Below are 13,101 nucleotides of genomic sequence, written 5' to 3'. Positions count from 1 at the left end.
CCGCGTACTGCAAAAAAACCCCAAACAAACAAACAAAAAAAACAACTTAATGAGGGAAAGGTAAATGGAAACAAGAGGATTAGAAAGAAAAAGTTTAGGTCAATGTAGGAAGAAGCCATTTTAAAAACCCCACAGTGGTCAGACGTGGCTGTTGGCAGGCCGCTACTGGCCCGGAGTCTGGAGGCCTGGGTTGTCTGCCTTTGCGGAGAAGCGTTTCTGCCCGCACAGCCTTCCTGAGTAACAGTGACTGAGGGCATAGTCTTTTTGTTTTTCCTTTTTTAAGGCTCTAGAACAACATTTAAAAAAATATAGAATGAGAGGTTTTCATAAGGCCTCTTACAGAGGAGTGTGAGCCGCTGGTACCAGCTGATAGCCACATGGGGACCCATGGGAACATACCCATCCTGAGCCGCCCGTGGGGAGGTTGAGTGAGAGCCTTCTCCTCAGGAGGAAAGCGGTCTTCATCTCATTGCAGTAAAAATCTGTACGCAGAGAACGCTTTGGGCTGGCTTTGTCGGATTTTACGGAAAGGAGAAAATTAAACATACTGATTTGCAGCTTATTTACGTAGTATTCAGTTATATGGATACTGTAAGTTACTAACTTTTGATCCATTGTTAGATTTTGGATGGTTTCTCTTTTCTGCTGTGAGAAGTGCTGTAATGAACATTCTGGTACACACATCCTTGCAGGACTCTGTAGGATAAATGCTGACAAGAGGGATGGCTGAGCCGTATGTTAGTCATATAAATTTTGATGCAATTTTTAGGAAACAGCAACCTTTGTTTTCTCAGGTTTCTGTGGTCAGGCATCTGGATGCAGCCTAGCTGCATCTCCTGGCTCTGGGTCCCCCTTAAGGCTCTCAGTCAAGTTGTGTCAAGGTGTCAGCGCAGTGGCCATCGCCTCCGAGTCCCACGGGGGCGGAGCTGATGCCAGTCTCACTCTTGGGGTTGTTGGCAGGGCTTGGTGCCTCTTTGGACGCAGGGCCTCAGTTGTACGAGCTTTAGGCCTGTGGCCACGCTCATTCCTGGACACATGGGCCTCTCACCGGGCAGCCCACCACCGGCCTGCCAGCAGGAGGGGAAGAGAGAGTGTGAGTGCTAGCAGGAGGGTTGCACGGTCTCCGAGACCTGGACTCCAGAGTGATGCCCAACACTTTGTTTTCCTCTTGACTTTTAGGGGCATATCTTGTGTTTGTTGTGTTGAAGGTTAGGATAGAATCTCTCTTTGTGAATCAGGTGAGTACTGTTTGGCCTTTTCATTCTTTCATCTCTTATTTCCTCCTTCACTTTCCTATTTACCCTTTTTTTCCCTTACCTTTGCTGTTTAGTTTGATGTAGCAGTACACTCACCTTCCTGTTTTCCCTCAGTCCTCCCATTTTTACTGAGTAACAGGTGCACCCTTCTTGGCCATCTCATTGGTCATACAGGTAGATGTGAAAGAGAGATCTACATCTGTGTCTGGGTGTTCCTCTTCAGTGTCTCTCTGGCCTCACAGGTGTCTTCTCCATCAGTAAGAAAGATTGGTGAGGGACATAGGCCTCTGTAGACATCCAGGTAAAGGTTTCCGTTTGATGTGGAGCTGCACCACATCAGCTTTGTTTGTTTGTTTGTTTGTTATTTTGTGTTTGTTTGTTATTTCAGTGTCCAGTGGATAGCACGTTGTGGATGGCGCACCAGTGTTACATGTATGTGAGCATGTGTGTGGTACCCTGCGCTACTCTGAAATGTAAAGGTTTGGTGGCAGAGCCAGAGGGAAGGCTTCTGACTGTTCTCGCCAGCCTTCAGGAAGCACTGCTGCCACAGCCTAGGGCGGCACCACCTGCCTCATTCAGGCTTTATATTGCCAATTGTACTTTCATTTTCATATATTTCAATTCCCTGGAAAACATTGAGTATTCTGAAGTTTGATAACATAGTTTCCAGTAACTACTGGGAAATGATAAATTTTTAGTAGTAGGTTCATGGTATTTGTCAAACCAATTTTGTGATTTTTGTAGTGATAAAAGGTTTTTTTCTTGCCAGTTGATATAATCATCATAAGGAAATAGCAGAGATCTGGCAGCAAATGGCTTTGTCCTTCTACTTTTTTTTTTCTTTTTTGCGGTACGCGGGCCTCTCACAATTGTGGCATCTCCCGTTGCAGAGCACAGGCTCTGAACGCGCAGGCTCAGCGGCCATAGCTCACGGGCCCAGCCACTCCGCAGCATGTGGGATCTTGCTGGACCAGGGCATGAACCCGTGTCCCCTGCCTTGGCAGGCGGACTCTCAACCACTGTGCCACCAGGGAAGCCCATATTTCTCTTTTATTTGACCATATTCCTATTTATAAATTAATGTTTGGATATTTCCATGGTGGCTTTTATGTTATAGGATAGTTGTAATTTTTTATCTTAACATGGAATTAAAATTAGTACATCGATATTCATTTTATGGGTATTTAAAGAAATAATGCTAATCAGCTTTGGCTCAGTGTTATAGATGTCAGTAGCCGTAGAACATGGGAGAGCAGCAGCCTGGGACAGAAACTGGAAAGAGGATGATGCGGCCTTCAGTGTTCACTGCGTCTAGGTTTAAACTCCTAGTTCTCCAGTTTCAAATTCAGCCTAGGAGAAGTATGTGTTTGACATGTATGTGGAAATTGGGAGGGTAGGACCGTTCAGAGTCAAGGTCAGATGATCCTTTATGCATGCAAGGTGAAGCAAGAAATTCCAAAGATTATCTCCCAGCTTAATAAGGAAACCTGAACAGTAACTGAATTCTTACACAGATGTATGTATCAAAATCTCAGCAAGGTTTTTTCTTCGTTCATTTGTTTTGGTTTTAAAGACAAAATAAGATTTTTCTAAAACTGATTTGGCAAGGCACAGGCCCTAACATGGCAAAAACAACCTTGACAAGGAGAATAAAGTGAAAAGAGTCACTCTCCTAATGTTAAGGCATACTTCCTACTATATTAACATAGGGCAGAAGAGGGGTAGAAACAAAGATAATGAAACATCAATGGAGAACCCAGAAATAGACCCACCCAAATATGCTCAAGTGATTTTTGACAAAGTGCAAAAGCAATTAAAATGGAGGATGGATAGCCTTTCAACAAAACAGGCTGGAACTAGTGGACATCCTTGGGTAAAAAATGAACCATAATCTAAATGTCACACCTTAGATAGATATTAAATCGAAGTGGACCAGGGACTTAAATATATAATGTAAAACTGTAAAACTTTTAGAATAAAACAGGAGAAAATATTCAGAATCTAGGGTAGGAAAATAGTTTTTAGACTTGACAGCAAAAGCACAATGCACATAAGGGTGAAATTGAGATTGCATCATTAAAATTAAAAATTTGTGCTTTGTGAAAGAACATGTGAATATGGTGGAAAAACAGACTGGGAGAAAGTATTTGTAAACCATATATCCACAAAGATTTGTATCTAGAATATGTAAAAATGCTAAATACTCAACAGTAAAAAAAAAAATCAAATTAGAAAATGGGCAAAAAAAACCCCATTTAGCCAAAGAAGACATACAGATAGAAAATAAGCATATGAAACGTTATTCAACATCATTAGTTATCTGGAAATGCAAATGAAAATACAGTGAAATATCACTACACATATAGCAGAATGACTACAATGAAAACTGATGACAGCACAAATGCTGGCAGTGACATGAAGACAGTGGATCACATGCAATTCATGTGGGGATATCAAATGTTACAGCTATTCTGGAAAATCATTAGACAGTCTGTTAAAAAACTGAGTATATGACTTCCGGGAAGATGGCGGAAGAGTAAGACGCGGAGATCACCTTCCTCTCCACAGATACACCAGAAATACATCTACGCGTGGAACAACTCCTCCGGAGCACCTACTGAACGCTGGCAGAAGACCTCAGACCTCCCAAAAGGCAAGGAACCCCCCACGTACCTGGTTAGGGCAAAAGAAAAAACTAAACAGAGACAAAAGGATAGGGACGGGTCCTGCACCAGCGGGAGAGAGCTGTGAAGGAGGAAAAGTGTCCACACACTAGGAAGCCCCTTCGCGGGTGGAGACTTCGGGAGGCGGAGTGGGGGAGCTTGGGAGCCGCGGAGGAGAGCACAGCAACAGGGGTGCGGAGGGCAAAGCGGACAGATTCCAGCGCAGAGGATCGGGGCCGACCGGCACTCACCAGCCGAGAGGCTTGTCTGCTCGCCCGCCGGGGCGGGTGGGGCCTGGAGCTGAGGCTCCGGCTTTTGTCGGAGCGCCGGGACAGGACTGAAGTTGGCGGCGTGAACACAGCCTGCAGGGCGTTGGTGCGCCGCGGCTGGCCGGGAGAGAGTCCGGGGAGGGGTCTGGACCTGCTGAAGAGGCAAGAGACTTTTACGTCCCTCTTTGTTTCCTGGTGCACGAGGAGAGGGGATTAAGAACGCTGCTTGAGAGAGCTCCAGGGACGGGCGCGAGCCGCGGCTAAGAGTGCGGAGCCCAGAGACGGACATGGGACGCTAAGGCCGCTGCTGCCACAGCCAGGAGGCCTGTGTGCGAACACAGGTCACTAGCCACACGCCCTTCCGGGGAGCCTGTGCAGCCCGCCACTGCCAGGGTCCCGGGACCCGGGGACGGCTCCCCCGGGAGAGCGCTCGGCTCGCCTCAGGCTGCAGCGTCACGCCCCGCACTCCGTGACCCTCCCTACCCCCCGGCCTGGGTGAGCCAGAGCCTCCAAATCAGCGGCTCCTTTAACCCCGTCCTGTCTGAGCAAAGAACAGACGCCCTCCGGCGACCCACACGCACAGGCGGGGCCAAATCTAAAGCTGAGCCCCTGGGAACTGTAAGAACAAAGAAGAGAAAGGGAAATCTCTCCCAGCAGCCTCAGAAGCAGCGGATTAAAGCTCCACAATCAACTTGATATACCCTGCATCTGTGGAATACTTGAATAGACAACGAATCATCCCAAATTAAGGAGCCCTGTGGCTGAAAGGCTCTTGGTGCTGCAGCCAGGAGTCAGTGCTGTGCCTCTGAGGTGGGAGAGCCAACTTCAGGACACTGGTCCACAAGAGGCCTCCCAGCTGCACATAATATCAAAAGCAAAAATCTCGGAGAGATCTCCATCTCAACACCAGCACCCAGCTTCACTCAACGACCAGCAAGCTACAGTGCTGGACATCCTATGCCAAACAACTAGCAAGACAGGAACACAACCCCACCCATTAGCAGAGAGGCTGCCCAAAATCATAATAAGTCTACAGACACCCCAAAACACACCACCAGACGTGGACCTGCCCACCAGAAAGACAAGATCCAGCCTCATCCACCAGAACACAGGCACTAGTACCCTCCACCAGGAAGCCTACACAACCCACTGAACCAACCTTAGCCACTGGGGACAGACACAAAAAACAACAGGAACTACGAACCTTCAGCCTGCAAAAAAGGAGACCCCAAACACAGTAAGATAAGCAAAATGAAAAGACAGAAAAACACACAGCAGATGAAGGAGCAAGATAAAAACCCACCAGACCTAACAAATGAAGAGGAAATAGGCAGTCTACCTGAAAAAGAATTCAGAATAATGATAGTAAGGTTGATCCGAAATCTTGGACATAGAATGGACAATAGAATGGACAAATTGCAAGAATCAGTTAACAAGGACCTAGAAGAACTAAAGATGAAACAAGCAACGATGAACAACACAATAAATGAAATTAAAAGTACTCTAGATGGGATCAATAGCAGAATAACTGAGGCAGAAGAACGGATAAGTGACCTGGAAGATAAAATAGTGGAAATAACTACTGCAGAGCAGAATAAGGAAAAAAGAATGAAAAGAACTGAGGACAGTCTCAGAGACCTCTGGGACAACATTAAACGCACCAACATTCGAATTATAGGGGTTCCAGAAGAAGAAGAGAAAAAGAAAGGGACTGAGAAAATATTTGAAGAGATTATAGTTGAAAACTTCCCTAATATGGGAAAGGAAATAGTTAATCAAGTCCAGGAAGCACAGAGAGTCCCATACAGGAAAAATCCAAGGAGAAATACGCCAAGACACATATTAATCAAACTGTCAAAAATTAAATACAAAGAAAACATATTAAAAGCAGCAAGGGAAAAACAACAAATAACACACAAGGGAATCCCCATAAGGTTAACAGCTGATCTTTCAGCAGAAACTCTGCAAGCCAGAAGGGAGTGGCAGGACATATTGAAAGTGATGAAGGAGAAAAACCTGCAACCAAGATTACTCTACCCAGCAAGGATCTCATTCAGATTTGATGGAGAAATTAAAACCTTTACAGACAAGCAAAAGCTGAGAGAGTTCAGCACCACCAAACCAGCTCTACAACAACTGCTAAAGGAACTTCTCTAGGCAAGAAACACAAAAGAAGGAAAGGACCTACAATAACGAACCCAAAACAATTAAGAAAATGGGAATAGGAACACACATATCGATAATTACCTTAAATGTAAATGGACTAAATGCTCCCACCAAAAGACACAGATTGGCTGAATGGATACAAAAACAAGACCCATATATTTGCTGTCTACAAGAGACCCACTTCAGACCTAGAGACACATACAGACTGAAAGTAAGGGGATGGAAAAAGGTATTTCATGCAAATGGAAACCAAAAGAAAGCTGGCGTAGCAATTCTCATATCAGACAATATAGACTTTAAAACAAAGACGATTAGAAGAGACAAAGAAGGACACTACATAATGATCAAGGGATTGATCCAAGAGGAAGATATAACAATTGTAAATATTTATGCACCCAACATAGGTGCACCTCAATACATAAGGCAAATACTGACAACCATAAAAGGGGAAATCGACAGTAACACATTCATAGTAGGGGACTTTAACACCCCACTTTCACCAATGGACAGATCATCCAAAATGAAAATAAATAAGGAAACACAAGCTTTAAATGATACATTAAACGAGATGGAGTTAATTGATATTTATAGGACATTCCATCCAAAAACAACAGAATACACATTTTTCTCAAGTGCTCATGGAACATTCTCCAGGATAGATCATATCTTGGGCCACAAATCAAGCCTTGGTAAATTTAAGAAAATTGAAATTGTATCAAGTATCTTTTCTGACCACAACGCCATGAGACTACATATCAATTACAGGAAAAGATCTGTAAAAAATACAAACACATGGAGGCTAAACAATACACTACTTAATAATGAAGTGATCACTGAAGAAATCAAAGAGGAAATCAAAAAATACCTAGAAACAAATGACAATGGAGACACAATGACCCAAAACCTGTGGGATGCAGCAAAAGCAGTTCTAAGGGGGAAGTTTATAGCAATACAAGCCCACCTTAAGAAGCAGGAAACATCTCGAATAAACAACCTAACCTTGCACCTCAAGCAATTGGAGAAAGAAGAACAAAAAAACCCCAAAGCTAGCAGAAGGAAAGAAATCATAAAAATCAGATCAGAAATAAATGAAAAAGAAATGAAGGAAACAATAGCAAAGATCAATAAAACTAAAAGCTGGTTCTTTGAGAAGATAAACAAAATAGATAAACCACTAGCCAGACTCATCAAGAAAAAAAGGGAGAAGACTCAAATCAATAGAATTAGAAATGAAAAAGGAGAGGTAACAACTGACACTGCAGAAATAAAAGAGATCATGAGAGATTACTACAAGCAACTCTATGCCAATAAAATGGACAATCTGGAAGAAATGGACAAATTCTTAGAAATGCACAACCTGCCAAGACTGAACCAGGAAGAAATAGAAAATATGAACAGACCAATCACAAGCACTGAAATTGAAACTGTGATTAAAAATCTTCCAACAAAGAAAAGCCCAGGACCAGATGGCTTCACAGGCGAATTCTATCAAACATTTAGAGAAGAGCTAACACCTATCCTTCTGAAACTCTTCCAAAATATAGCAGAGGGAGGAAAACTCCCAAACTCCTTCTACGAGGCCACCATCACCTTGATACCAAAACCAGACAAGGATGTCACAAAGAAAGAAAACTACAGGCCAATATCACTGATGAACATAGATGCAAAAATCCTTAACAAAATACTAGCAAACAGAATCCAACAGCACATTAAAAGGATCATACACCATGATCAAGTGGGGTTTATTCCAGGAATGCAAGGATTCTTCAATATACGCAAATCTATCAATGTGATAAACCATATTAACAAACTGAAGGAGAAAAACCATATGATCATCTCAATAGATGCAGAGAAAGCTTTTGACAAAATTCAACACCCATTTATGATAAAAACCCTGCAGAAAGTAGGCATAGAGGGAACTTTCCTCAACATAATAAAGGCCATATATGACAAGCCCACAGCAAACATCATCCTCAATGGTGAAAAACTGAAAGCATTTCCACTAAGATCAGGAACAAGACAAGGTTGCCCACTCTCACCACTCTTATTCAACATAGTTTTGGAAGTTTTAGCCACAGCAATCAGAGAAGAAAAGGAAATAAAAGGAATCCAAATCGGAAAAGAAGAAGTAAAGCTATCACTGTTTGCAGATGACATGATCCTATACATAGAGAACCCTAAAGATGCTACCAGAAAACTACTAGAGCTAATCAATGAATTTGGTAAAGTGGCAGGATACAAAATTAATGCACAGAAATCTCTGGCATTCCTATATACTAATGATGAAAAATCTGAAAGTGAAATCAAGAAAACACTCCCATTTACCACTGCAACAAAAAGAATAAAATATCTAGGAATAAACCTACCTAAGGAGACAAAAGATCTGTATGCAGAAAATTATAAGACACTGATGAAAGAAATTAAAGATGATACAAATAGATGGAGAGATATACCATGTTCTTGGATTGGAAGAATCAACATTGTGAAAATGACTCTACTACCCAAAGCAATCTATAGATTTAATGCAATCCCTATCAAACTACCACTGGCATTTTTCACAGAACTAGAACAAAAAATTTCACAATTTGTATGGAAACACAAAAGACCCTGAATAGCCAAAGCAATCTTGAGAACGAAAGAAGGAACTGGAGGAATCAGGCTCCCAGACTTCAGACTATACTACAAAGCTACAGTTATCAAGACGGTATGGTACTGGCACAAAAACAGAAAGATAGATCAATGGAACAGGATAGAAAGCCCAGAGATAAACCCACGCACATATGGTCACCTTATCTTTGACAAAGGAGGCAGAAATGTACAGTGGAGAAAGGATAGCCTATTCAATAAGTGGTGCTGGGAAAACTGGACAGCTACATGTAAAAGTATGAGATTAGATCACTCCCTAACACCATACACAAAAATAAGCTCAAAATGGATTAAAGACCTAAATGTAAGGCCAGAAACTATCAAACTCTTAGAGGAAACCATAGGCAGAACACTCTATGACATAAATCACAGCAAGGTCCTTTTTGACCCACCTCCTAGAGAAATGGAAATAAAAACAAAAGTAAACAAATGGGACCTAATGAAACTTAAAAGCTTTTGCACAGCAAAGGAAACCATAAAGAAGACCAAAAGACAACCCTCGGAATGGGAGAAAATATTTGCAAATGAAGCAACGGACAAAGGATTAATCTCCAGAATTTATAAGCAGCTCATGCAGCTTAATAACAAAAAAACAAACAACCCAATCCAAAAATGGGCAGAAGACCTAAATAGACATTTCTCCAAAGAAGATATACAGAGTGCCAACAAACACATGAAAGAATGCTCAACATCACTAATCATTAGAGAAATGCAAATCAAAACTACAATGAGATATCATCTCACACCAGTCAGAATGGCCATCATCAAAAAATCTAGAAACAATAAATGCTGGAGAGGGTGTGGAGAAAAGGGAACCCTCTTACACTGTTGGTGGGAATGTAAATTGATACAGCCACTTGGAGAACAGTATGGAGGTTCCTTAAAAAGCTACAAATAGAACTACCATATGACCCAGCAATCCCACTACTGGGCATATACCCTGAGAAAACCATAATTCAAAAAGAGTCATGTACCAAAATGTTCATTGCAGCTCTATTTACAATAGCCCGGAGATGGAAACAACCTAAGTGTCCATCATCGGATGAATGGATAAAGAAGATGTGGCACATATATACAATGGAATATTACTCAGCCATAAAAAGAGACGAAATTGAGCTATTTGTAATGAGGTGGATAGACCTAGAGTCTGTCATACAGAGTGAAGTAAGTCAGAAAGAGAGAGACAAATACTGTATGCTAACACATATATATGGAATTTAAAAAAAAATGTCATGAAAAACCTAGGGGTGAAACAGGAATAAAGACACAGACTTACTAGAGAATGGACTTGAGGCTATGGGGAGGGGGAAGGGTAAACGGTGACAAAGCGATAAAGAGGCATGGACATATATACACTACCAAAAGTAAGGTAGCTAGCTAGTGGGAAGCAGCCGCATAGCACAGGGAGATCAGCTCGGTGCTTTGTGACCGCCTGGAGGGGTGGGATAGGGAGGGTGGGAGGGAGGGAGACGCAAGCGGGAAGAGATATGGGAATATATGTATATATATAACTGATTCATTTTGTTGTGAAGCTGAAACTAACATACCATTGTAAAGCAATTATACTCCAATAAAGATGTTAAAAAAAAAAAAACTGAGTATACAACTATCATTTGACCCAGAAGTTGAACTTTTGGACCTTTATCACAGGTAAATATTAATTTAGATTGGCACAAAAGCTTGAACATGAATGTTTATACCTGCATTATTCATGATAGCCAAAAATCAGAAACAGTTCAGATATCCTGAACGGGTCATGGTCAAAGAAACTGCTGCACATTATACCATGGTAATTTCATATTAAGAAAACACAGGTCCCTGCTCCTATATTGCTCAGAGTCTTGAGAGGAGGGAAAAATAAAAATATCCAATAATTATTTTGAAGTTTCTAGTTTACTTATTAATGCCTCATAGAAAATAAAACAGGATAAGGGAATAAAGGGTAGTGGTCTAAAATTAAGAAAAAAATTCCATGTATGATAGTATCAAAGGAATAAAATACTTATAAATAAAATCATGGTTAAGAATAAACTTAACAAAAGAACAAAACTTGTACTTTGAAAACTACAAAACATTGTTAAAACACAGTAAAGAAGACCTGGATAAACAGAACGACGTCCCATGTTCATGGATTGGAAGTATTCATATGTCAAAATGGCAGTACTCCCAAACTGACCTACAGGTTCAGTGCAGTCCCTCTTAACATCCCAGCTGACTTCTTTGCAGAAATTGACAAGCTGATTCTAAAATTCATATGGAAATACAAGAGATGCAGAATAGCCAAAGCAGTTTTTAAAAATGTGAACAAAATTGGCATATTCACACTTCTCCAATTCAGAACTTTCTACAAAGTTAACATTAATCAGGACAGTATGGAATTGGCATAAATTAAACATTGAGAGTCCAGAAATAAAGCCTTAAATTTCTGGTTAACAGATTTTCAACAAGGGTGCCTAGAAAATTCAGTGGGATGGGGCTGTGTTTGGGTGGGTGCTTATTTTTGACCCAATACTGATTATGAGAGTCTTCATTTTGTTGTGTGCAGCTGTAATTCATTCATTTTGTGGTTACATAGTATGCCTTGTGTCCATTCTACTGTTGGTGGGTATTTGGGTTGCTTCTAAGTTTTGCCTGTTAGGGTTGATACATCTGAGTCATACTTGACCATGTCTTCTGGCTCACATGTGCACACATTGCTGCTGCATGTGTACTGAGGAGTGGACTTGTTGGATTTTGGGGTGAATGTGTATGTTGCACTTGAGTACTTACTGCAAATGATTTTGCAAAGTGATGTATCAAATTATACTCAGATCGACAGTGAGTAAGAGTTCCCATTCCTTCATGTTTGCCAACACTTGGCATTGCCAACCTTTTAAATTTACCATTTCCAAATTGTACATAGTGGTTGTGGTTTTAATGTGCATTTCTGTAAAGACTAACAAAGTCGGACACCTGTTCATATGATTTTGGATATTTTTCTCATTTGGGAAAAGCCTGTGAGAATCTCTTGCTGTTTTTCTTCAGAGTTATCCTTTCTTAACAGTCTGCAGGCCTTCAAGTACTCTGGATGGGAGTCCTTTATTAGTTTTATGTTGTGAATATCTTTTCCTTCCTACTGTGCTTTGTGGAACAGAGATGCTTAATGAATTCAATATATTATCATTCAAAGAAAAATTCTAATGAAGTCAACCTTATTAATCTTTTCATCTGTAATAAATTTTTTTAAAAATTTGTGGTGGTAGGGGGAAGGAGTCTTGTTTAAGAAATCTCTTCCTACCAAAAAGTCATGAAAATATTCTTCTGTATTATCTTTTAGGTTTTATTGTTTTGACTTTGACATTTTTTAAAAATTTATTTATTTATTTTTGGCTGCGTTGGGTCTTTGTTGCAGTGATTGGGGGCTACTCTTCATCACGGTGTGCGGACTTCTCACTGCGGTGGCTTCTCTTGTTGCGGAGCACGGGCTCTAGGCGCCCAGGCTTCAGTAGTTGTGGCACATGAGTTCAGTAGTTGTGGCTCGCAGCCTCTAGAGCTCAGGTTCTGTAGTTGTGGCGCACGGGCTTAGTTGCTCCGCAGCATGTGGGATCTTCCCGGACCAGAGCTCGAACCTGTGTCCCCTGCATTGGCAGGCGGATTCTTAACCACTGTGCCACCAGGGGAGCCCCTGACTTTGACATTTAGAAGTATAATTCGTTTGGAATAGATTTTCGTGTTTCGATTGAAGTAGAGGCCAGGTATTATCTCTTCTCATTGCCCATGGGTATCTAGTTTTCTCAGCACTGTTTATTGAAAAGATGTCTGCAGTGCCAACTTTCTCATAAATCTGGTGTCCATGGATGTGTGGGCCGACTTCTGGATTCTCTGCTTTTACATTACTATAATCATCCATCTTAGTGGAATACCATCTTGTCTTAATTATTCTATTTTAATATTTAGTTTTGTTATATTGTACAGACAGCTCTCCATGTTGTTTCTCACACTTGTCTAGTCATTCTTGGCCTTTGCATTTCCCTGTAAATATTAGGAATATCTTGTCATTTCCCACCAAAAAACATGTTAAGATTTTGATTGGGTTTGTGTTGAATGTATAGGTCAGTATAT

General features: G+C 41.2%; 1 protein-coding gene across 7 annotated transcripts in view; it reads left to right on the top strand.

Annotated features, from left to right (window-relative positions):
- ATP9B (ATPase phospholipid transporting 9B (putative)) overlaps positions 1–13,101 on the top strand; it is a 224,170-nt gene that overhangs the window by 53,226 nt on the left and 157,843 nt on the right. The gene's annotated exons all lie outside the window — the stretch shown is intronic.

Source organism: Lagenorhynchus albirostris, chromosome 14, assembly GCF_949774975.1.
Source record: "Lagenorhynchus albirostris chromosome 14, mLagAlb1.1, whole genome shotgun sequence".
Classification (NCBI taxonomy): Eukaryota; Metazoa; Chordata; class Mammalia; order Artiodactyla; family Delphinidae; genus Lagenorhynchus; species Lagenorhynchus albirostris.
Note: the sequence above shows the minus strand (reverse complement) of the source record. Positions and strands in the feature narration are given on the sequence as shown.